This window comes from Coregonus lavaretus (assembly GCF_964263955.1).
Source record: "Coregonus lavaretus genome assembly, chromosome: 15".
Taxonomy (NCBI): domain Eukaryota; kingdom Metazoa; phylum Chordata; class Actinopteri; order Salmoniformes; family Salmonidae; genus Coregonus; species Coregonus lavaretus.
This window is the reverse complement of record NC_140002.1, coordinates 23101696-23129237: the sequence shown is the minus strand read 5'-3', so window position 1 is coordinate 23129237 and position 27542 is coordinate 23101696.

Sequence of the window (27542 nt, the reverse complement as noted above, 5' to 3'; positions counted from 1 at the left end):
GCAGATTCCGGGTCGAGAGCCAGACCCGATCACCCGGTACCAAGATCGGGGCCTCACTGCGGTGGCAGTCAGCGTTGGCCTTCTGGCGGCACACGGTGCACTGGAGATGGACGTGAGCAGCGTTCCACGTCTCCTCCGCGCGCCGAAACCAGTCATCCACTGCAGGAGCTTCGGCTGGCTCTGATGCCACGGTGCCAGAACCAGCTGATAACCTAAAACACAATGAAAGGGCGATAGGTTAGTGGAAGAGTGGCGGAGAGAGTTCTGGGCATATTCTGACCATGGCAAGAACACCGACCACTCCCCCGGCCGGTCCTGGCAGTAGGACCGCAGGAACCTACCCACATCCTGATTCACCCGTTCCACCTGCCCATTACTCTCGGGGTGAAACCCAGAGGCCAGGCTGACCGAGACCCCCAGACGTTCCATGAACGCCTTCCAGACCCTGGATGTAAACTGGGGACCCTGGTCAGACACTATGTCCTCTGGCACCCCATAGTGCCGGAAGACTTGAGTAAACAGGGCCTCCACAGTCTGCAGGGCCGTGGGGAGACCGGGCAGAGGAAGGAGGCGGCAGGCTTTTGAAAAGCGGTCCACAACGACCAAGATGGTGGTGTTACCCTGAGAGAGAGGAAGATCAGTGAAAAAGTCAATACACAGGTGGGACCATCGCCGTTGTGGAACTGGTAAGGGCTGTAACTTACCCGGTGGGAGGTGCCTAGGTGCCTTACTCTGGGCGCACACTGAGCAGGAGGAGACATACACCCTCACGACCTTAGCCAAGGTAGGCCACCAGTACTTTCCGGTTAGGCAGCGCACTGTACGACCGATACCTGGGTGACCAGAGGAGGGGGACGTGTGTGCCCAATAGATAAGATAGTCACGGAAAAGAGACGGCACGTACTGCAGCCCAGCTGGACACTGAGGTGGAGATGGCTCTGTGCGTAATGCCCGCTCTATGTCCACGTCCATCGCCCACACTACCAGCGCCACAATGCAGAATGCCGGGAGTATGGTTCTGTTGTCTATGGGCCTCTCCTCTGTGTCGTACAGCCATGACAGTGTGTCTGCCTTCACGTTCTTCGTACCCGGGATGTAAGATAGTGTAAAATCAAACAGGGTGAAGAATAGGGCCCACCTGGCCTGGCGAGGGTTCAGCTTCCTCGTTGTCCGGATGTACTCCAGATTACGGTGGTCCGTCCAGATGAGGAATGGGTGTTTCGCCCCCTCGAGCCAGTGCCTCCACACGGTCAGGGTTCGGACAACAGCTCCCGATCACCAATGTCGTAGTTCTGCTCCGCCGGGCTGAGCTTCTTGGAGAAGAAGGCACAGGGGCGGAGCTTGGGTTGCGTGCCCGAGCGTTGAGATAGGACAGCGCCTATCCCTACCTCGGACGCATCCACCTCCACTACGGATGGTAGTGATGGATCGGGATGGGCCAGTACCGGGGCTGAGAACCCTCAGGTTACTGAAGGCCCTGTCAGCCTCAGCAGACCAGCGGAGCCGGGACGGCCCACCCTTCAACAGATATGTGATGGGAGCTGCGACCTTGCCAAAGCCCCGGATAAACCTCCGATAGTAGTTGGCAAAGCAAATATAGCCCTGCACCTCCTTTACCGTGGTTGGAGACGGCCAATTACGCACGGCAGAAGTGCGATCTCCCTCCATCTCCACACCTGAGGTGGTAATGCGGTATCCAAGGAAGGAGACAGACTGTTGGAGAAACAGACACTTTTCTGCCTTGGCATAAAGGTCATGTTCCAACAGTCGAGCCAGCACTTTGCGAACCAGGGACACATACTCGGTGCGCGTAGCGGAATACACCAGAATGTCATCGATGTAGACCACTACACCGCGACCAAGCATGTCCCGAAACACCTCGTTCACAAAGGACTGGAAGACGGATGGAGCATTCATCAAACCATACGGCATCACCAGGTATTCGTAATGCTCCGTGGTTGTGCTGAATGCGGTCTTCCACTCGTCCCCTTCTCGGACACGCACCAGGTTGTACACACTCCGGAGATCTAATTTTGTGAAGAAGCGCACCCCATGCATTGACTCGATCACAGATGGAATGAGGGGTAGAGGATAACTGTAACGTATTGTCCCCTTGTTCAGTGCTCGGTAATCAATGCAAGGGCGCAGACCTCCGGCTTTCTTCTTCACAAAAAAGAAACTCGAGGAGGCAGGCGAAGTGGAGGGACGTATGAACCCCTGACGCAGGGACTTGGAGACGTATGTCTCCATCGCCTCTGTGTCAGCCTGCGACAGGGGATACACATGACTCCTGGGAGGCACGGCGTCTACCCAGAGGTTTATTGCGCAATCCCCCGCCCGATGAGGTGGTAATTTGGTCGCCTGCGTTTTGGAAAACGCATGCGCCAAATCAAGGTATTCGGGGGGAATGCGCACGGTGGAGGTAGTGTCTGGACTTTCCACCCTGGTTGCACCAATGGAAACACCTAGACACCTACCCTGACACTGTCGCGACCACCCCGTGAGAACCCTCTGCGGCCATGAAAAGGTGGGGTTGTGTAGTGCTAACCAGGGAAGACATAACACAACAGGGAAATCAGGAGACTCAATAATAAAAAAGGTGACTCTCTATGGGTCTCGTGCGTAACCATAGTGACTGGTGCTGTAACTTCCCTAACGAACCCGGACCATAATGGTCGACTGTCAAGTGCTCTGATGGGGAATGGAATGGATAGGGAACTAATGTAATGCCCAGACTATGTGCAAATGACCTGTCCATAAAGTTCCCAGCTGCGCCTGAATCGACCAGCACCTTACACTGGGGAACTACCGTGTAATCAGGAAAGTGGATGTGTAGGGTACAGTGTGCAGCAGAGGGCTCTGAACGAGTGTGGGTGTTCGATACCTGGGGTGACGCGAGAGTGCCCTGCCTGCCACCTTCAGACCCAAAAGAACGCAGACGACAGCGTGCAGGAGAATGACCTCTCGTGCCACAAGAGTGACACTGGCGCTGTCGTCCTCCGCTCTCCCGGATTGCCGCTCCACCCAGCTCCATCATCTCATGATCCGGGTTGGGGGGGTGGAATGGGCAGGCCCCTTCCAGGACGTTCTCTAGAAGCCAGCAGGTTGTCCAACCGGATGGCCATGTCCACCAGTTGATCGAAGGACAATGTGGTGTCCCGGCAGGCTAGCTCCCTTCGGATGTCCTCCCGTAGATGGCACCGGAAGTGGTCGATGAGGGCCCGCTCGTTCCACCCGGACCCAGCCGCCAGAGTACGAAACTCCAGGGCGAAGTCCTGCGTGGTTCTCGTCCCCTGCCTCAGGTGGACCAGCCGCTCGCCCGCCTCTCTACCTTCGGGCGGGTGATCAAAGACGGCCCGAAATAGGCAAACGAACTCCCCGTAGTTGTCCAACACGATTCCTCCTTCACTCCAGACCGCGTTGGCCCACTCCAGGGCTTTCCCCGAGAGCAAACACCTTCTCCCGCTCTGATGGAGCCAGGCTGATGTTCGAGAAGTATAACTCCCTGGCAGAGGGCAGCTGTCCCGTCAAAATCCCATTGTTACCACGGAATATATGAATCCCTCTGGATGCTCGGGTGTGGGTGGCTGGATTCGGTCGCTCAGCTGGTCCCGAAAGTTTGGGTCCTCTCCTCTCCAGGCGTTGGACGACCTGGAGAACCCGATCCATCGCTTCTCCCAAGCTGGCTAGCATCGTCGAATGCTCCCGGACCCACGCCACGACTCAAGGCATGTGCTCCTCTCCTGCGGACTCCATGTCTGGTGTGTGATTCTGTGGTGAGTGATTTAGAAGGAACCAGGCGCAGGAGGGTAAATCACAGAATAACAGGATTTATTCCGCAAACACAAAGTTACGCAGTAAAGCGTCAAAACACTCCAGTGCGCAAAACAGGCACACTGGAAACTACAAGGCACACAGGGAATTATCCCGGCGATACAAAATACTAGGAGCTCCACCGAGCTTCACTAACCTCACAATAAACAATCACACACAAAGACAAGGGGGCAGAGGGAACACATACAGGTACTGATGAGGGGATATGAACCAGGTGTGTGTAATAAACAAGACAAAACAAATGGAATGATGAGATGAGGAGCGGCAGTGGCTAGAAGGCCAGTGACGACGAACGCCAGAGCCTGCCCGAACAAGGAGAGGTGGCAGCTTCGGAGGAAGTCGTGACAGACCCCTTGACTTTTTCCACATTTTGTTACATTACAGCCTTATTTTAAAATTGATTAAATAGTTTTTTCCACTCATCAATCTACACACAATACCCTATAATGACAAAGCAAAAACAGGTTTGTAGAAATTTTTGCAAATGTTAGAAATCAAAAACTGAAATAGTACATTTACATAAGCAGAGGTGGGTAGTAACGAGTTACATTTACTCCGTTACATTTACTTGAGTAAGTTTTTGAAAAAATTATACTTCTAGGAGTAGTTTTAAATCACTATACTTTTTACTTTTACTTGAGTAGATTTGTGAAGAAGAAACTGTACTCTTACTCCGCTACATTAGGCTACAATGAGGTCGTTACTTTTCTTTTTACCTCTTTGGTATTCTACGCGTCATTGTCTTTATCCCCCGGCATATGCCTTATTTTAATGTTTTATTTTGACAGAGAGAGAGAGACTTCCGCTAAGGCTCTACCACGTGACTGTGTTTCACCAATCAAACGTAGTTGTGCAGTCTCGTCACTTTACCATACTCAATCTCAGTGGCGGGACGGGTTGGCTTTACAATCATAGCAACACAAAAATGTCAGAATTAGCCGTCGGCAATGCAGACACAGACGAGGAGGAACACCCGCACCCCTGGCCTCATATTGAAAGCATGTTTACCTTCGTAAAAGTGCGAAAGAACAGCTACATTATGCGGTGTCTTCTGTGTCTACCAAAACAAACGGACATTTCAGCGTTCAAGAACTCAACATCTAACTTGAGGAAACATGTAGCGGTAAGTTTCCTAAATTCGTTTTTTTTTGCTGTGGATAGGCGAATGTTTGTCTTTTAGGTTACATATGTTTTAAACATTTTCTATATATATATATATATATATATATATATATATATATATATATATATATATATATATATATATATATATATATATATATATATATATATATATCCACATTTGATGTGATAAGTCTCTTTTAATGTCTTGATCTCCCTGTAGCCTCACATATTTTTTTTTTGTCCACAGAGGATTCACCCCAACAAACTGGCAAAGTACACAGACTTACTAGAGAACCACAGAAAGCGTAAGTCCTCCTCTTCCAGTGATACTCTTGTGAAAAATGCAAAAATCACAGCCTTTGCTGCCCCAGGGCGGGTAACACAAGCAACGCTTGACAAGCTGATGCTAAATTTTGTATGTGAGGCCAACCAACCATTTTCTGTGGTTGAGACGCCATCCTTCAATACTTTGATAGAAACCTTGCAACCTCATACAGTAATGACAAGGAAAACGTTATGCACAAGAATACAAGAAGCTGCAAAACACAAGAAGAGCATAATCATCAAAAAGCTGAGTGCTGTGAATTATGTTGCTAACGTAGCTACCGTACTTAGGTGTCACCTGTCACTGGATAGACAACACCTCACTGGAGAGGCACTCCACATTGGCTTGTAGACCTGTCAAAGGCTCGCACACATTTGATGTCCTTGCTGCTGCATTAGAGGAAATACATTCTGAGTACAACATCAGGGAAAAAGTGACCAGGACGACAGACAGTGGCTCAAACTTCCTTTCGATTATATGGTGAGGAGAAAGAGGAGGAAGCCATCAATGTACAAGAGGAGAGTGACTCCACCCTTGATGATGCAACAGAAGATCAGAGTGAGTCAGAGGTGGAGTATCAAGATGTCTGCAATTCTGGATGACAAAACAGGCCTTGAGTACCAACTTCCAAGGCACCAAAAGTGTGCATGCCATCTCCTCAATCTTATATCCACAGTTGATGCCACTGCTGCAGGAGGAGCTGCAAACGAAACCTACAAGAGGCTGTCTCTGTCTGCAAAATGTCATGCTCTTTGGAATAAAACCAGCAGGTCAACCATGGCTCATGAAACAGTGGAACGTGAATGCAAGCTGCAGTTTCTCCGACCCAATCAGACACGCTGGAGCTCCCTGTTCCTCGCTGTAGAAAGGATTGTGCGCATTCACCGAGAGCAAGGAGAACAAGCAATTCGCAATGTCTGCACAGCATTAAAGATAAAGATGTAAGTTGACAAAATGTATATTTTGTTTTTAAAGAATAATAAAAGTAAATAAGCCTTGCTGATTAATGGGTGAATCCACTTGTCTCAAGTAACTAAGTTTTCTTTGCATGGTGGTGTGACAATTGTGGATGACTTGAATGAAATATATATATATATATATATATTTTGTATTTAACATGTACGATGCATAATAAAGACATTGTACCAGAAATAGCTATAAGTAATTGTTTTATCGTTACATCTTTTATAGGTTCAATCCAGCTGAAAATGGGTTTTTGGTCGAGTATGCTGCTGTGATGAAGCCTGTTGCCATGGCCCTTAATATCCTCCAAGGGGAATCATCTGTGCATATGGGCCTCCTGCTGCCAACACTTTACCAGTTGCGGGACAAGCTGAAGAAGTTGGAGTCAACTTGCAAAATGTGTACACCTCTTGTTCACGCCCTGCAGCAAGGGATCCAGAAACGTTTTGGAGACGTCATGAAAGTGCCTGAGCTGATTGCAGCAGCAATACTCCTACCAAGATTCAGAACATCCTGGACCACAGAGGAGAACATCTTAAATGCTGGTAAATATACTTGTTTATCAATTCAAATGTGAACCAGTAGACATTGACCTATATAACTCTGTATAATGTTACTGACATTTAGGATTATAGTGTGTCAGTGACAAACCACAGGGTTGCAATATAGTTAGTGTGACTTTTTTTTGCTGACTTTTCTTGTTAGATATTGGAACTGGAAGTAAACATAATGCCCGATCTACAACTACATCACTCTCCTCTAATGCCTTTTAGAGAACATGCATTCAGCTTAATTTGTGTTCTGGGATACTAGGCCTGCAATATTGTTTTATTTGGCCATCTATCATGGACTGGTGCTTTTTCAGTTGATGTGTACTGCTGCTCTTTTCCTCTGCTCAGTGAGATGTGCAGTGTGGCCTAATCACAGATCAGAGTATTCATTTCTAGGCACACAGAAAAAGGGCTGTTGCTTGCCATGCAATACAAAGGTACTGAGTAGGCCTAATCAACACCTATTGATTATTTTACGTTGACCGCTTCCTTCTGGTGTGCAGTTTTCTGTTCAGCATGCCTGGTATGAAATGTTTGTGTGTTTCCTTCTGTTGTTCTGTCACTGTGGAGACACACACACAGTTTATGAGAGTTTATGGGCTGCCTCGTTCTAGTTCTGCCTGGTAAAAAAAGTATAAAGGTTTGGAAATTTGTGTTACTTGTGCTTATTTATTTTTAATTTATTATTATTTTATTTTTTAATACTTGAATTTACCTGAATTATTTTAATTTAAGCTATTTTGTAATTCATTAAAGATGATTATTTTGTATTTTTGTCTGTCTGATTGTTGTCTTGTGTTAAAAAATAAATCAGACGTTACTCAACAGTTACTCAGTACTTGAGTAGTTTTTTCACTAAGTACTTTTTTACTCTTACTCAAGTAATTATTTGGATGACTACTTTTTACTTTTACTTGAGTCATATTATTCTGAAGTAACAGTACTTTTACTTGAGTACAATTTTTGGCTACTCTACCCACCTCTGTACATAAGTATTCAGATCCTTTACACAGTACTTTGTTGAAGCACCTTTGGCAGTGATTACAGCCTAGAGTCTTCCTGTTTATGACACTACAAGCTTGGCACACCTGTATTTGAGGAGTTTCTCCCATTCAGGTTGGATGGGGAGAGTCACTGCACAGTTATTTTCAGGTCTCTCCAGAGATGTTATTTCGGGTTCAAGTCCAGGCTCTGGCTGGGCCACTCAAGGACATTCAGAGACTTGTCCCGAAGCCACTCCTGCGTTGTCTTGGCTGTGTGCTTAGGGTTGTTGTCCTGTTGGAAGGTGAACCTTCGCCCCCAGTCTGAGGTCCTGAGCAGGTTTTCATCAAGGATCTTTCTGTACTTTGCTCCGTTCATCTTTCCCTCGATCCTGACTAGTCTCCCAGTCCCTGCCGCTGAAAAACATCCCCACAGCATGATGCTGCCAACACCATGCTTCAACGTAGAGATAGTGCCAGGTTTCCTACAGACATGACACTTGGCATTCAGGCCAAAGAGTTCAATCTTGCTTTCATCAGACCAGAGAATCATGTTTCTCATGGTCTGTGAGTCCTTTAGGTGCCTTTTGGCAAACTCCAAGCGGGCTGTCATGTGTCTTTTACTGAGGAGTGGCTTCCGTCTGGCCACTCTACCATAAAGGCCTGATTGGTGGAGTGCTGCAAAGATGGTTGTCCTTCTGGAAGGTTCTCCCATCTCCACAGAGGAACTCTGGAGTTCTGTCAGAGTGACCATCGGGTTCTTGGTCACCTCCCTGACCAAGGCCCTTCTCCCTTGATTGCTCAGTTTGGCCAGGCGGCCAGCTCTAGGAAGAATCTTGGTGGTTCCAAACTTCTTCCATTTAAGACTGATGGAGGACATTGTGTTCTTGGGGACCTTCAATGTGGCAGACATTTTTTAGTACCCTTCCCCAGATCTGTGCCTTGACACAATCTTGTCTCGGAGCTCTACGGACAATTCCTTTAACCTCATGGCTTGGTTTTTGTGCTGACATGCACTGTCAACTGTCGGACCTTATATAGACAAGTATGTGCCCTTCCAAATCATGCCCAATCAATTGAATTTAGCACAGGTGGACTCCAATCAAGTTGTAGAAACATCTTAACCTCTACGGGATCGGTGTCCCTTATACGGGACGGTTGCTTCTCAATATGCGATATGTGACTAGAATGGTGTTGTAAACAACAGCCAACTTTCCGGGACATAGACATGTCTTATATGGGCAGGAAGCTTACATTCTTGTTAATCTAACTGCAGTGTCCAACTTAAAGTATCTATTACAGCAAAAAAAATACCATGCTATTGTTTGAGGATAGTGCACAAGAACAAAACACTTTTATTACAGCAACTGGTTTGGTACATTCACCTCTGAAGGTAAATAATGTGCTTACATTCAGTAATCTTGCTCTGATTTGTCATCTATTTCTATATTCAAATGTAGGAACTGGGTTCTACAGTTTGACCTCTTGCTCCACACCCACCCCGCCCGGCCATCTAGATGTGTGAAGGTTAGTGTCTTATCTGTAGGGAAGCTAATGATCCATCATGTATGACATTCCGGGGAGTGGGAAAACTTACATTTTGTATTACCATAGCATTTTTGTATGTTCTCTATAGTTATGTACTTGAAAACCAATTTGGCACTTTTGGGAAAACTCCAGGCAGACTTGATACAAAATATTGTGTAGTGATGTAATTCTTCACTGGATCAGTCTGAAACTTTGCACACATACTGCTTCCATCTGGTGGACAACATCTAAATTACATCTAGAATCCTACATCACTGTCTGGTCTTTCTCTTGCGTTTCAAAGATGATGCAAATTTTTTTTTTTGAAAACGAATGTTTTTTGGTTTGTATTATCTTTTACCAGATCTAATGTGTTATATTCACCTACATTATTTTCACATTTCCACAAACTTCAAAGTGTTTCCTTTCAAATGATATCAAGAATATGCATATCCTTGCTTCAGGTCCTGAGCTACAGGCAGTTAGATTTGGGTATGTCGTTTTAGGCAAAAATTGAAGAAAAGGGTCCGATCCTTAAGAGTTTTAAGGATGATCAATGGAAACAGGATGCACCTGAACTCAATTTCGAGTTTCATAGCATAGGGGCTGAATACTTATGTAAATAAGGTGTTTAAGGTTTTTATTTTGTATAAATTTGCAAATATTTCTAAAAAACTTTGTTTTGTCATTATGTGGTATTGTGTGTAGATTGATGAGGAAAATGTTTTATTTAATCAATTTTAGAATAAGCCTGTAACGTAACAAAATGTGGACAAATTCAAGCGGCCTGAATACTTTCCGAATGCACTGTATACATCCCCCCAGTCTGAGAGCAACCAGACCAGAGCAGACCAGAGCAAAGCAAGCTGTAGTAATAGTAGTGGTAGTAGTAAACAGTAAAGAGCGTAGCAGCAGCAGTAGCAGCAGGGCAGACAGAGCAGAGCAGGCCACTGAGTGCCGTACTTCCTCTGCCTCCTGGCTGTGCTTCCTGCGGCCTTAATGAGCTCTGCTATAGTAAACCACCAAAGTCCACATGTTCCCCTTCTCTCCCTCTCTCCTTTCTTTCCCCAGCTCCCCCTCTCCTCCACTTCTTTCCCCTCCATTACCCTCAGTTCCCCTCTCCTCCCCGTCTCTCCTCCGTTCACATGTGTCTGGCACATCGGATACGCTACGAAGCAGCCGGACAGCTTCTCTTTTCAAGAGCCCAGTACCCCGGACACACAGGATTAAGAGCCTGCCTGACTGACTGACAGACAGACAGACTCACTGGAGAACTGACTGACAGCGCAGGTTTAGGTTTAGGGGAATGACTAGGGCCCAGTGTTTTTCCTGGTCCGGTCACGTGTATGGTCAGGCCAAACTCCTGTCCCTAGGAATGCCCACCACTGTGGTGTGAGGGAACAGGAACAGCTAGTAATTAGGGCTGGGCAGGAATGTGAGAGTTTCAGACTAATTAAAGTGGCTGTGGTGCCATGGTGAACTGGGTCCTGCCGGGTAGAGCTGCTTTAGAGCCGGTCAGATGAAAGGATATTATAGTTCTTAAGGCTGAGTCCACTGAGGCTGAGGGTTGAGGCTGAGGTTGGTCATGTAGGCCCCATAACTGCTGTGCCGACCATGTGGGTGGACTGACTGACTGACTGGCTGGAAGACTGACTCGCAGCTGCAAGCTACTGTTGTGTTTTGCACCCCATGTATACCCCGTGTATAATGCACATAACTCCCTCATTCCTTCAATCTTCTCAATGTCAATAAATGCACAGCTACTAATGCATCTATTCATCTAGCATCTAGCTGTCCACTGGCTTCCAGTCTAAGCTCGCATCCACTACAAGACCATGGTGCTTACCTACAGAACAGAAAGAGGAACTGACCCTGCCTACCTTCAGGCTATGCTCAAACCCTACACACCAACCCGAGCTCTCCGTTCTGCCACCTCTGGTCTCTTGGCCCTCCCACCCCTACAGGAGGACAGCTCCTGCTCAACCCAGTCCAAGCCCTTCTCTGTCCTGGCACCCCAAATTGTAGCACCAGCTTCCCCCTGAAGCTAAAAACGCAGAGTCCCTGCCCATCTTCCGAAAGCACTTGAAACCATACCTCTTCAAACAGTATCTTAAATAATCCCCCTCCTCACCTCGACCCCCCCTCCCCTAAAAATACAAATATTAAAATTAAAAATACTTTCCTAAACCAACACTTGCACTTGACCCCCCCTTTCTAGCTCTGACTTTGCTGATAACTACTTTATTGAGGAAAAGTGTGGCTGTAATATATACAGTGAGGGAAAAAAGTATTTGATCCCCTGCTGATTTTGTACGTTTGCCAACTGACAAAGAAATGATCAGTATATAACTTTAATGGTAGGTTTATTTGAACAGTGAGAGACAGAATAACAACAAACAAATCCAGAAAAACGCATGTCAAAAATGTTATAAATTGATTTGCATTTTAATGAGGGAAATAAGTATTTGACCCTTCTGCAAAACATGACTTAGTACTTGGTGGCAAAACCATTGTTGGCAATCACAGAGGTCAGACATTTATTGTAGTTGGCCACCAGGTTTGCACACATCTCAGGAGGGATTTTGTCCCACTCCTCTTTGCAGATCTTCTCCAAGTCATTAAGGTTTCGAGCCTGACATTTGGCAACTCGAACCTTCAGCTCCCTCCACAGATTTTCTATGGGATTAAGGTCTGGAGACTGGCTAGGCCACTCCAGGACCTTAATGTGCTTCTTCTTGAGCCACTCCTTTGTTGCCTTGGCCGTGTGTTTTGGGTCATTGTCATGCTGGAATACCCATCCACGACCCATTTTCAATGCCCTGGCTGAGGGAAGGAGGCTCTCCCCCAAGATATGACGGTACATGGCCCCGTCCATCGTCCCTTTGATGCGGTGAAGTTGTCCTGTCCCCTTAGCAGAAAAACACCCCCAAAGCATAATGTTTCCACCTCCATGTTTGACGGTGGGGATGGTGTTCTTGGGGTCATAGGCAGCATTCCTCCTCCTCCAAACACAGCGAGTTGAGTTGATGCCAAAGAGCTCAATTTTGGTCTCATCTGACCACATCACTTTCACCCAGTTCTCCTCTGAATCATTCAGATGTTCATTGGCAAACTTCAGACGGGCATGTATATGTGCTTTCTTGAGCAGGGGGACCTTGCGGGCGCTGCAGGATTTCAGTCCTTCACGGCGTAGGGTGTTACCAATTGTTTTCTTGGTGACTATGGTCCCAGCTGCCTTGAGATCATTGACAAGATCCTCCCGTGTAGTTCTGGGCTGATTCCTCACCGTTCTCATGATCATTGCAACTCCATGAGGTGAGATCTTGCATGGAGCCCCAGGCCGAGGGAGATTGACAGTTCTTTTGTGTTTCTTCCATTTGCGAATAATCGCACCAACTGTTGTCACCTTCTCACCAAGCTGCTTGGCGATGGTCTTGTAGCCCATTCTAGCCTTGTGTATGTCTACAATCTTGTCCCTGACATCCTTGGAGAGCTCTTTGGTCTTGGCCATGGTGGAGAGTTTGGAATCTGATTGATTGATTGCTTCTGTGGACAGGTGTCTTTTATACAGGTAACAAGCTGAGTTTAGGAGTACTCCATTTAAGAGTGTGCTCCTAATCTCAGCTCGTTACCTGTATAAAAGACACCTGAGAGCCAGAAATCTTTCTGATTGAGAGGGGGTCAAATACTTATTTCCCTCATTAAAATGAAAATCAATTTATAACATTTTTGACATGCGTTTTTCTGGATTTATTTGTTGTTATTCTGTCTCTCACTGTTCAAATAAACCTACCATTAAAATTATAGACTGATAATTTATTTGTCAGTGGGCAAACGTACAAAATCAGCAGGGGATCAAATACTTTTTCCCTCACTGTACATGTATAAATGTACCTAAAAAAGGTTTTAATTAGTTGAGCTGGTTTTAATAAAACCATCTTGAATCTCGATTGCTACCTTTTTTAAATCCCCAAATACCACATAGGAGTGTAATGTGAGCCTCCCACCTCCTACAATCTGGATTGGGGAGATAAGTCCCAGGGGGGGTCTCCCCATCCATCTCATCTCCTATGTGGGAACTCACACCAACACCATGGGGTCCAGGAGCGACCCCTCCAGGGGAGAGCTCCAGGAGAGACTCAGGCCTGTGTGCCCCACCTGCCTGCCCCATCTGGCTTCACCGCCACTGGGCAGGAGCCAGTTTTCACATAAGGAACCAGAGAGGCACCCAGCAGGAGGGTAATTAAAACAAACTGGCGGCTCTCTGGCTCTCTCTGGCTCACTCTGGCTCACTCTGGCTCACTCTGGCTCTCTCTGGCTCTCTCTGGCTCTCTCTGGCTCTCTCTGGCTCTCTCTGGCTCTCTCTGGCTCTCTCTCTCTCTCTCTCTCTCTCTCTCTCTCTCTCTCTCTCTCTCTCTCTCTCTCTCTCTCTCTCTCTTTCTCTTTCTCTTTCTCTTTCTCTTTCTCTCTTTCTCTCAATTCAATTCAATTCAAAGGGTTTTATTGGCATGGGAAACATATGTTTGCATTGCCAAAGCGAGTGACTCACTCAATAACTCTCACACACAGAGATCTGAGCAAACAAACAGGAGCCCAGTCTCCATCTCTCCAGAAGGCCCAGCTCAGCCTCTGCCTAGGGAGTGGCAGCCGAGGTGGGTGTTGAGTGGGGGTCCGGTGGTGGTCTGTTGGTGGTGCAGTCAAGGACGAGAGGTGACAGTTGGGTCCAACTGTCTCTCCTTATGCCTGGATGGACAGACAAGGACAGGTAAGCTGTGCGTGTATGTGTGCGTGACTGTGTGAGCATGTCTGTGTGATCAGGTTGTTTTCTTTGTTAGTTTGAGATCTCTGGGAAAGAGAAAGCCCTGTCTGTGTCCCTCCTCTCAGGGAGACATGTTTGTTCTACCTCATTGTTTTACTTTCATCTGCCGTTTCTCAAGACCCAGCTGTCGTGACCATCCAGGTCATACACACACACACACACACACACACACGGGTCACCATCCACCTCCCCCCAGCCAGTCTCCCAGGGTTGAGGCTGGTGCTGTGGGGAGAGACAGGCTGGCGAGAGGCCTCGTGACCGGGGGAGTCAAGCTGTCGGGGACAAGCTGAGCTCAGCGACCTGACCACACAGCCCATGGGCCAACTCCACCAGAGAGGGGGGAAGGGATGGGGGGGTGAGGGTTGGGAGAGCATGAGATTGAATGGGGGGAAGGAAGAGACGGGGAGAGATGAGAGAGAGAGAGAGAGAGAGAGAGAGAGAGAGAGAGAGAGAGAGAGAGAGAGAGAGAGAGAGAGAGAGAGAGAGAGAGAGAGAGAGAGAGAGAGAGAGAGAGAGAGAGAGAGAGAGAGAGAGAGAGAGAGAGAGAGAGAGAGAGAGAGAGAGAGAGAGAGAGAGAGAGAGAGAGAGAGAGAGAGAGATGCAAAAACACTGAAAGAGAGATGGAAGGAGAGAGAAAGAGAGAGTGAGCAGAAACACTTCAGGTCTGTCTCGTCCTGACAAACCCAGTCATTCAAGACTGACAGAGCAGAGAGATGGCGAGAGAAGATAAAGTGTCCACTCCAGACTGAGCTGGGAGGTGAAGTGCTCTGATGAAAGCTGGACAAGCCATTATCTTGCTCAAGCATTTACAACGATACGCCTAATTCATATTTTTCCCCCTTAACACTTTTATATGAACCCATAACTGACAATAGCAATAATAACTGGCCATACACAGACAGACAGGTAATTAACTAGTAAGTCTCCATCATGGAAACGGGCGGCAGGTAGCTTAGTGGGTAAGAGCATTGTGCCAGTAACCGAAAGGTCGCTGGTTCTAATCCCCGAGCCGACTAGGTGAAAAACCTGTCGATGTGCCCTTGAGCAAGGCACTTAACCCTAATTGCTCCTGTAAGTCGCTCTGGATAAGAGCGTCTGCTAAATGACCAATTTATTATTTTATTTATTTATGGAAAGCTGAGTACGGACAGTACAGGAGCCCCTCTGTCTGGAGGCTCAGTGGCCCCAGCCTAGCGCAACCAACGCCACTGGGTGGAAAACAGAGGCGTCACACAGCACCAGGCAGTGTGACCAATTAAAAGGTGAGAGGGGAGGAAATCCAGGATGTTGGTAGCCAGAGGCGAGCTCCCTGGATTCATCCCACACTGTCCCTCAATGTTCTAGCTCGGGCCCATGCAGGCGTCACGGCCTGGGGAGGAGGAGAGAGGGAGGAGAGGGCCTAGAAAAGTCCCCCTTTCTTGTCTGCGGGTAGAGGGATGGAGGGAGTGAGAAAGCAGAGAGAGGGGGATGAGGAGAGAGGAGTCGTGGGACGCTCCTGAGAAGGACGGTAGTGTCCTGGGCCGGGAGGGAGAGGTGCAGGGAGGCTTTGATGGGGCCTGTGGAGTGCTATGGGCCACATTCCTGGCTAGTTTCCTGGGTTGTTCTCCACCGCATTACTATTGCCTCCAGTCTAAACAAACAAGCCAGTCCCAGAAGTCTAGCCATCAACAGGACCCAAATATACATAGTCAATCTTTAAACGCGGGATTCGGGGGACAGTTTTGAATTCTCTGTCACAGCGTCCGAGACCAAAGTTGTTCTACGTCATGTTACAAGCTTTTGTCGCTTTCATTACATTGCTTGGGGATGTCTCACACGCCACTCTTTCTTTTTTTCTTTCTTTCTCTCTAGCTCTCGGTGTGTGTACGTCCGTGTGTACATGCATCAGTGTGAGCGAGAGAGACAGAGAGACGTGTGTCACAAAGGGGGCTCACAGAGGCAGTATGCCCGTAAAAACTAGACTTACTTATTTTATTTTACGAGACAATTTTTTATCTCAAATATTCTTGACATTTTCTCCCACAAATTTAATTGTACCAAGATTCCAAAACCAGTGTGGCAAATTCTATGAAAAACACTTTCACCCCTTAAAAAATGTTTGTTCTCCCTCATCCACCATCTGGAAGAAAATGGGCCTGGTTAACACTTAAGAGAGGCTATCTTATACTCCTGACTCCTCCAATGGCACTGTCTGGTTAATTTATTCAACAAACAAAATCACAGCCACATTGACACTCCATCACTTTGTCATCTTTGAAGGACACTAGACTCTTTGTTTTCTCTGCAGCGCTCCCTCCAAAACCCTCCTTGTGTCTCCTTACAACAACAAACAGAGGAAGACAATTCCATCAGCTGCAGCAACCAGGTCCCCAGTCCTAGTCTCGTACCTCAGGGGGTGTTCCAGTTCCTCAATGATGTCGTGAAATGGTGTGGTGGCTCGGCACAAAGAGCCGACTGAGAGGGTAGTTAAACGCCCAGTGATTGTCCCGCCAGAACCCCAAAACAGAGTACAAAGTCTGGGGAGAGCTGGGGCTCAGTCATACGTCCCTTGGTCACTGTTGTAGACATTGAGCCTTGCCTGAAGACATTTACATTTTAGTCATTTAGCAGACACTCTTATCCAGAGCGACTTACAGAAGCAATTAGGGTTAAGTGCCTTGCTCAAGGGCACATCGACAGATTTTTCACCTAGTCGGCTCAGGGATTAGAACCAGCAACCTTTCGGTTACTGGCACAATGCTCTTAACCACTAAGCCACACGTGAGCGATGTGGCGGGCTCTAATTAATGGTGTCATCGTTCTTAGGAGGAGGTTGCCGGGATGTCAGAGGAGTAGAGGAGAAGAAGTGGGTAAGAGGAATTAGGGGTTGATTGCTATGGGGAGTGGATGGGGGGGATTTCAGTAGGTGTGGGTTGGAACAGAGGCTGGGGAGTAGTGGTTAATAAGGTGTGTGAGGAATGGATAGGTTATTGATTCAATTTTGAATATAATTTGATTAATTGATTTATGGGATATGACTGGAGGATGGAATGAGATGGACTAGTGTTTATGTGTGCATGGGTTCGGAGGAGGTAATAGTGAGCCCGTAGGGAGAAAACGACAGTGTTCCGGTGGGTCAGGACTCCCGGTGGGAACCAGGGACAGGAAGGGAGAGTCTTCCCACTGGCTGTGGCCAAGGTCAAAGGTTAGGGTTCAGCTCAGCCCTGCTCATCTTAGCCTCATCTCAGGTGTCAATGGGTTTGTGTGTGTGTGCGTGTGTGTGCGTGTGTGTGCGTGTGTTTGAGTGTGTGTGTGCTTGAATGCGTGCGTCTGTCTAACCTTAAAAACAGCCCAGGGACGTGAGCTGTCCACTCTGCCATTTCACCTTGTCTATCCTCTATTTCTGCTATTTTCTATATTTTCGTTCTCTCCTCTCTCTGAGATGTCTTGATTTGAGTTAGTGCCATGCAAAAGCTATCAGCACACATTTGTTTTCCTATCACGTTCCCCTTGTCACTCTCCAGCTCAGAGGCCCCATGCAAATACATGCTGCCATGTCAATCTCACACTCTGACTCTTTCCTTCCTGCACCAGCTCACTTCAATGTAATTCAGTCTCCCATTTGCGTGCATAGGCTGCACTTTACATTAAACAAATACAGATATTTCCATGAAACCACTGCAATACATCCTCTTTCTCTTTGTCTCTCCCTATTTGCTATATCTTTAACCAAAGCCTAAAGGAGTGTGTCCACGGGCGTGGAAGGAAGCTAGATTAATTTCACTGCCTAAAAATAGTAAATTACCCATTGCTGGCTCTAACAGCCACCCAATCAGTTTGCTGCCTGTTCTTAGTAAACTGATTGAGATTTTACTGATGTTTGACCAAATACAATACTATTTTTCAGAGAACAAGTTAACTACTGACTTTCAGCATGCATATATGTACTGCATTGACTCAGATGACAGATGATTGGTTAAAATAAATGAATAATAAGATGACATTTGGAGCTGTATTGTTAGATTTCAGCGCAGACTTTGATGTTATTCATCATAAATTGTTATTGAAGAAACACATTTGCTATGGCTTTACATCACCTGTCATCACAAGGTTGGAGAGTTATTTACCTAACAGAACCAAGAGAGTGTTCTTCAATAGAAGCTTCTCTAACATCAAATACTGTATGTACAGTGCAGTGTCCCTCAGGGCAGTTGCCTTGGGCCTTTAATTTTCTCAATTTTTTACAAATGATTTGCCACTGTTCTTACACAAAGCTAGAATGACTAAATGTGCGGATGATTCGACACTCTACATGTTCATGCTCAACTCCTAGGTATAACATTGGATGGTCAATTATCATGGTCAAGTCATATTCAAAATCATGGTCAAGTTGTGAAGATGGGGAGGGGTATGTCTGTCATAAAAATATGTTTTGTATTTTTGACACAAAAATCAACTGTACTAGTTGTTCAGGGTCTGGTCTTATCCCATCTTGATTACTGTCCGGTAATATGGTATGGTCCAGCAAAGAAAGACCTAGCAAAGCTGCAGCTGGCTCAAAACAGAACAGCACACCTTGCTCTTAACTGCACATACAGAACTAACATCAACAACATGCATGCCAGTCTTTCCTGGTTGAGGGTTGATGTCAATGACCAAAAGTGCCCTCTTTGGCCTCATGGGTGGAATGTTATTAATATTTTTCATAATTTCATAATTAATAACTAACAAAAATTAAACTGATGAAAATCCGGTGTTTCTATGTTAAACAGTTTTGTTATATTTCAGTCTTCGGTGATGTGTATATAAAGTGTAGTATTGGGATGCAAACTCAAAATTAAATACATTTCAGCTCTATATCTGACATGGTACAGGTGTCTTCATTTTTAAAGCCCATAACCGTGTGTGAGGTGTATACTTTGTTAAGGACTACCAAGAATCACTCTGTTTTAGCCCACAGCAGAAAATATTTTGAACTGCTTCTCTTCTAGTTTTTATGAGAAACATTACTGTGATGAAAATTCCAGATTGTCTGCATAATCAAATAACATTAAGCTCAGACACCCATACATTCCCCACAAGACATGCCACCAGGGGTCTCTTCACAGTCCCCAAGTCCAAAACGAATTCACGGCAACGCACAGTATTATACAGAGCCATGATCACATGGAACTCCTATCCATCTCCAATTACTCACGCAAACAGCAAAATTACCTTTAAAAAACAGATTAAACAACATCTCATGGAACGGCGGGGACTGTGAGGGGACAAACACAAACACACAGACATACACTAACACACACATTATTTCTGTTGTTGTATTATTTATATTGTTTTTCTGTTGTATTGTTTGTGTATCATTGTATTTAAAATTAGTGTGACTGTCCTTGTCTATCAGTGTATCAGTGTTTTGTTACTTCTCGTGTTTAGTTTTTTATGGACCCCAGGAAGACTAGCTGATGCTTCTGCAAAAGCTAATGGGGATCAAATAAACTAATACATATACAGTGGGGAAAAAAAGTATTTAGTCAGCCACCAATTGTGCAAGTTCTCCCACTTAAAAAGATGAGAAAGGCCTGTAATATTCGTCATAGGTACACGTCAACTATGACAGACAAATTGAGATTTTTTTTTCCTGAAAATCACATTGTAGGATTTTTAATGAATTTATTTGCAAATTATGGTGGAAAATAAGTATTTTGGTCACCTACAAACAAGCAAGATTTCTGACTCTCACAGACCAGTAACTTCTTCTTTAAGAGGCTCCTCTGTCCTCCACTCGTTACCTGTATTAATGGCACCTGTTTGAACTTGTTATCAGTATAAAAGACACCTGTCCACAACCTCAAACAGTCACACTCCAAACTCCACTATGGCCAAGACCAAAGAGCTGTCAAAGGACACCAGAAACAAAATTGTAGACCTGCACCAGGCTGGGAAGACTGAATCTGCAATAGGTAAGCAGCTTGGTTTGAAGAAATCAACTGTGGGAGCAATTATTAGGAAATGGAAGACATACAAGACCACTGATAATCTCCCTCGATCTGGGGCTCCACGCAAGATCTCACCCCGTGGTGTCAAAATGATCACAAGAACGGTGAGCAAAAATCCCAGAAACACACGGGGGGACCTAGTGAATGACCTGCAGAGAGCTGGGACCAAAGTAACAAAGCCTACCATCAGTAACACACAACGCCGCCAGGGACTCAAATCCTGCAGTGCCAGACGTGTCCCCCTGCTTAAGCCAGTACATGTCCAGGCCCGTCTGAAGTTTGCTAGAGTGCATTTGGATGATCCAGAAGAGGATTGGGAGAATGTCATATGGTCAGATGAAACCAAAATATAACTTTTTGGTAAAAACTCAACTCGTCGTGTTTGGAGGACAAAGAATGCTGAGTTGCATCCAAAGAACACCATACCTACTGTGAAGCATGGGGGTGGAAACATCATGCTTTGGGGCTGTTTTTCTGCAAAGGGACCAGGACGACTGATCCGTGTAAAGGAAAGAATGAATGGGGCCATGTATCTTTCAGCATGACAATGATCCCAAACACACCGCCAGGGCAACGAAGGAGTGGCTTCGTAAGAAGCATTTCAAGGTCCTGGAGTGGCCTAGCCAGTCTCCAGATCTCAACCCCATAGAAAATCTTTGGAGGGAGTTGAAAGTCCGTGTTGCCCAGCGACAGCCCCAAAACATCACTGCTCTAGAGGAGATCTGCATGGAGGAATGGGCCAAAATACCAGCAACAGTGTGTGAAAACCTTGTGAAGACTTACAGAAAACGTTTGACCTCTGTCATTGCCAACAAAGGGTATATAACAAAGTATTGAGAAACTTTTGTTATTGACCAAATACTTATTTTCCACCATAATTTGCAAATAAATTCATTAAAAATCCTACAATGTGATTTTCTGGATTTTTTTTTCTCATTTTGTCTGTCATAGAGTGTGACTGTTTGAGGTTGTGGACAGGTGTCTATTATACTGATAACAAGTTCAAACAGGTGCCATTAATACAGGTAACGAGTGGAGGACATAGGAGCCTCTTAAAGAAGAAGTTACAGGTCTGTGAGAGCCAGAAATCTTGCTTGTTTGTAGGTGACCAAATACTTATTTTCCACCATAATCTGCAAATAAATTCATAAAAAATCCTACAATGTGATTTTCTGGAGAAAAAAAATCTCAATTTGTCTGTCATAGTTTACGTGTACCTATGATGAAAATTACAGGCCTCTCTCATCTTTTTAAGTGGGAGAACTTGCACAATCGGTGGCTGACTAAATACTTTTTCCCCCCACTGTATATGTCTCTACCTCCCATACTTTCTCTGTCACTAGGATTTTCATCTAATCTTGTGTCCCTGCTTTCGTATAATTCTCTCTCTGTCTCTCTGTCTCCGTCACGTCTTTATTCTATGTGTCTCCATCTCCCACACTATCTCTTTGTCTCTCTCTGTCTCTCTGTCGCTCCCACATTCTATTCCCATCTAGCCTTATTGTCCTGATAGATGTGGGATTTTGACATCTCTCTTTCTCTCTCATGCCCTCTCTCTGTCACTCTCTCTTTCTCTCTCGTGCCCTCTCTCTCGGTCACAAACACACACACACACACACACACACACACTGCTGCCCTCCTGTCACAAGTCCAGCAAGTTCAATGGTCTGGCATCTGACAGACGTTCTTTCAACGGTTACATGTCAATCAGTTTTGACAACCATGATGAATATTTAACCCTGCAGCAGCCAGACTCTATGGTCATGGATTAACCACTAAACCCTGAACTTTATTGCACATTAATCCAGCTACTGAAACCTAAAATATAGTTAGATTTATCTCAGACTAGTCCTTATCAGCCAAAAATATACATCCAAATGGCTTAACCCTATTTTTGTCTTGGCATTTTTGTATGCTCAGGAGATCTTGCAGTATTTCTTTGCTTATCTCCCAAGTATGTTCCCATGGTGCTGAGTCTCAATGCAGTATGTTATTGGATACAGACATGAATAAAGAGAAAGAGAAAGGCTCTGTATGGTTGCTATACATTCCCCACATTTGGACCTGATGGGTCTGTAACCATGGCGCTGCAGGGATCGTATTTAGGGGTGGTGGGAGTGTCAGTTAGGCCTCTTTAGCAGAGCCAGAGGGAAGAATAGAGAGGGGCTTGGTCATCACCCCCTCCCCCTTTACACACTAGCCCCCAATCTAGGCTCCCTACTATTAGTCTATCTCAAGCTATGACAGAGCTCATCTCACAGTGCTACGATGCAGATTGACATCTCAATGAGAGGACAGCGCCAGTCTTTTACTAGGACCATTTCACGGCTGCAGGCTTTGTCCCCCCGCGCCCCTCTGGGCAGAGCCTCTGTTTTTTGGGGGTTCAGAGGGGTGGGGGGTGACCACAACAGGGTGAAGGGGAGTGCGGGGTGGGGTTGGGGAGGACACCGTCATGCCTCAGTGCCCCTCAATCAGAGTCTGTGTCACTGGTCGCAGAACTGGCTCGCTCCATATACCTTGCCTTTGCATATGAATTGGCCAGCCATTGTCCATTAAACCTGACTGGAAACAAGCAAAAGGAATGGAGGCAAAACTCTTTCTCTCCCTCCTTAATAAACAAATTAATTGGACTATGGGTTTCTAGAAGAACGACCTCTTAGTGCAAATCTCGTTATTTGTACCCAATGGTAAAACATATCCTGTAAAGAAATAGGATGTTTATTGTTTTACCAGAGAGAGATAGCATAGTGCTCGGTCTGTATCTGTGCCTTTGTCTGGCTCCAGATTGAGATTTGGGTATCTTGTCTTGGTGTGGGTGGTAATAGACTCGTTGAAGGCTGACTGGTCTGTGGAGGACACCTTGGTCTCAGAGACGCCATACGCTTTTGTGCTGGTCACTGAGGAAACAGAGCGGTAAAAGAGTGTCTGCTAAAGAGACAGTTTATTTCAGAGAATTTATTAAGCTTATCAGAGTTGGGGTCAATTCCAATTCCATAAATTGTACAGTCGTGGTCAAAAGTTTTGAGAATGATACAAGTATTGGTCTTCACAAAGTTTGCTGCTTCAGTGTTTTTAGATATTTTTCTCAGATGTGACTATGGTATACTGAAGTATAATTACAAGCATTCCATAAGTGTCAAAGGCTTTTATTGACAATTACATTAAGTTTATGCAAAGAGTCAATATTTGCAGTGTTCAAGACCTCTGCAATCTGCCCTGGCATGCTGTCAATTAACTTCTGGGCCACATCCTGACTGATGGCAGCCCATTCTTTCATAATCAATGCTTGGAGTTTGTCAGGATTTGTGGGTTTTTGTTTGTCCACCCGCCTCTTGCGGATTGACCACAAGTTCTCAATGGGATTAAGGTCTGGGGAGTTTCTTGGCCATGGACCCAAAATATCGATGTTTTGTTCCCCGAGCCACTTAGTTATCACTTTTGCCTTATGGCAAGGTGCTCCATCATGCTGGAAAAGGCATTGTTCGTCACCAAACTGTTCTTGGATGGTTGGGAGAAGTTGCTCTCGGAGGATGTGTTGGTACCATTCTTTATTCATGGCTGTGTTCTTAGGAAAAATTGTGAGTGAGCCCACTCCCTTGGCTGAGAAGCAACCCCACACATGAATGGTCTCAGGATGCTTTACTGTTGGCATGACACAGGACTGATGGTAGTGCTCACCTTGTCTTCTCCGGACAAGCTTTTTTCCGGATGCCCCAAACAATCAGAAAGGGGATTCATCAGAGAAATATATTTTCCCCAGTCCTCAGCAGTCCAATCCCTGTACCTTTTGCAGAATATCAGTCTGTCCCTGATGTTTTTCCTGGAGAGAAGTGGCTTCCTCGCTGCCCTTCTTGACACCAGGCCATCCTCCAAAAGTCTTTGCCTCACTGTGCGTGCAGATGCACTCACACCTGCCTGCTGCCATTCCTGAGCAAGCTCTGCACTGGTGGTGCCCCGATCCCGCAGCTGAATCAACTTTAGGAGACGGTCCTGGCGCTTGCTGGACTTTCTTGGGCGCCCTGAAGCCTTCTTTACAACAATTGAACCTCTCTCCTTGAAGTTCTTGATGATCTGATAAATGGTTGATTTAGGTGCAATCTTACTAGCAGCAATATCCTTGCCCGTGAAGCCCTTTTTGTGCAAAGCAATGATGACGGCACGTGTTTCCTTGCAGGTAACCATGGTTAACAGAGGAAGAACAATGATTTCAAGCACCCTCCTTTTAAAGCTTCCAGTCTGTTATTCTAACTCAATCAACATGACAGAGTGAACACTCTCACCTGTGTTAACGAGACAATCACTGACATGTCAGCTGGTCCTTTTGTGGCAGGGCTGAAATGCAGTGGAAACATTTTCATGGCAAAGAGGGACTTTGTAATTAATTGCAATTCATCTGATCACTCTTCATAACATTCTGGAGTATATGCAAATTGCCATCATAAAAACTGAGGCAGCAGACTTTGTGAAAATTAATATTTGTGTCATTCTCAAAACCTTTGACCACGACTGTACATTCCATGGCTAAGAGTAAAAACGGTTCAAATACAAATCCTATATCATTGTCATCATATATCATTGTACTTAAAAAAAAAAAGTTTATAAAGGATGATACGAATAAAGGATCAGATGACTGAGTTTATGTGTGGGGTCATATAAGGGACATTTAGGAGTCATGGTGAGAAAATATTTGGTCTATTTTATTGTAGAGTCTAGTGCCTAGATTCAATCAGATCAAGCATTACCCGGCGATAGCAGTCACGCGTATAGCGGATGTTTTGGCAGTGTCGGAGGTGGAACTGCGTTGGAGCCGTCAAATCGGTGAGCAGCTGCTCTTGCGATCACTGTCACGAAGCCACACCCGCCCCACTCGAGTTTGAAGTTCAGAACGGGAAAGAGCTACAGTGAGGGAAAAGTATTTGATCCCCTGCTGATTTTGTACGTTTGCCCACTGACAAAGAAATTATCAGTCTATAATTTTAATGGTAGGTTTATTTGAACAGTGAGAGACAGAATAACAGCAAAGAAATCCAGAAAAACGCATGTCAAAAATGTTATAAATTGATTTGCATTTTAATGAGGTGTCACGGATTCAGCCGAGGCTGCTCCTCCTCCTTGCTCGGGCAGGCTTCGGCGTTCGTCATCTCCGGAGTACTAGCTGCTGCCGATCGATATTTTGGTGTTTGTCTTGTTTGGTCTTTATTGTTTACACCTGTTTCCCATTATGTTGTATTGTATTCCCTATATTAACCCCTGTCTCTCATTGGTTATTGTGTGTGATTGTTCTTTGTCATTCCGGCAGTTGCTTTGGTGTTCGGGTTATTGTGTTTTCCTCCCTGTTTGGAGGTTTGTTGTTTTTGTACTTTATTTTACTGTGTTCAGTAAAAGTACGTTGCCAGCCGCTCTGTGTCCTGCGTTTGACTTCGCTGACCGCATACACGTCGCGTGACAGAATCACACACCACGACATGGAGTCAGCAGGAGCGGCGGTGCCAGCTGGATCAATGGAGGAGCGTGTAGCACAACAAGCGGCCATGATCCAGGCTCTCGGCACCGCCATGGAACGGGTGGTGAACACCATGGAGCGATGGGAAAGAGGAGGTTTGCCCACACCTCCTCCGACGATACCACCACCATCAGCTATACCCATCGCTTCACCTCCGGGGTACAGTGGGATTCGGCTCTCGCTCCCGAGGGCTTATGATGGCACAGCGGCCGGGTGTCAGGGTTTCCTGCTCCAAGTGGAACTCTACCTGGCAACCATCCACCCGGTGCCCTCATCTCCTGTCTGTCCGGCAAGGCGCTGGAGTGGGCCAACGCCGAGTGGGGGGGAATAGACGCCGCTACAGTCAACTATGCAGAGTTCACCCGCCGCTTCAGGGCGGTGTTCGATCATCCCCCAGAGGGGAAGGCGGCGGGTGAGCGTCTGTTCCACCTCAGACAGGGGAAGAGGAGCACGCAGGAGTTCGCACTGGACTTCCGGACTCTGGCTGCCAACGCGGGGTGGAATGAGAGGGCCCTCATCGACCACTACAGGTGTAGCCTGAGGGAGGACGTGCGTCGGGAATTGGCCTGCAGGGACACCAACCTAAGCTGGTGGACATGTCGATTCGCCTAGATACCCTGTTGGCTACCCGCGGACGTCCGGAGTTGGGGCCGTCCATTCCATCCCCCAGCACTTCCGAGCCGAGCCCATGGAGCTCGGGGGTGCTGGTGCTAGGGAGACCAGGAGAGAGACCAGGAGAGAGGCCGTCCCCTGCACCAACTGTGGCCGCAGAGGACACACTGCGGGTCGGTGCTGGGGAGGGTCTCCTAGGAATCGAGGCAGCAGGCAGCGCACTGATGAGTCATTCGAGGTGAGTAAGCACCCAACTCACCCAGAGCTCTCTGTTGCGCATATGTGTATTAAAGTTGTGTTTCCCGAGGTTTCTCCTCACTCCCAGCATAAGGCACTAGTAGATTCAGGCGCAGCTGGGAATTTTATCTATCGCCGGTTCACGTATAAGTTAGGGATTCCTATTGTACCAGTTGATGTGCCCTTCCCCATCCATGCCCTAGATAGCCGCCCTTTGGGGTCGGAATTGATTAGGGAGGTCACAGCGCCACTTAAGATGAAGACGCAGGAGGGCCATGAGGAGATTATACGGTTATATTTGATTGATTCTCCTGCGTTTCCCGTGGTGTTGGGGCTTCCCTGGTTAACATCTCATGACCCCAACATTTCATGGCAACAGAGGGCTCTCAAGGGATGGTCTGATCAGTGTGTGGGGCGGTGTGTAGGTGTTTCCGTAGGGGCAACGACGGTGGAAAGGCCAAACCAAGTTCCCACCATGCACATTCCTCCTGAGTATGCCGATTTGGCACTCGCCTTCTGTAAAAAGAAGGCGACTCAATTACCACCTCGTCGACAGGGGGATTGTGCGATAGACCTCCAGGTAGGCGCTGCGCTTCCTCGTAGTCATGTGTATCCTCTGTCTCAGGAGGAGACGGCGGCTATGGAGACATACGTCACCTAATCTCTGAGACAGGGATACATACGCTCATCCACTTCCCCTGCATCCTCAAGTTTATTTTTTGTGAAGAAGAAGGATAGGGGTTTACGCCCGTGTATTGATTACCGTGGTCTCAATCAGATTACAATCAAATACAGCTATCCTCTCCCCCTGATTGCTAGTATGACGGAGTCATTACACGGGGCGCGATTCTTCACAAAATTGGATCTCAGGAGCGCGTACATCCTGGTGCGCATTAGGGAGGGAGATGAGTGGAAGACAGCATTCAGTACCACCTCGGGTCACTATGAGTACCTCGTCATGCCATACGGTTTAATGAATGCTCCTTCAGTCTTCCAATCGTTTGTGGACGAGATTTTCCGGGATTTGCATGGACAGGGTGCAGTGGTGTATATTGATGACATTCTAATATACTCCACTACACGAGCCGAGCATG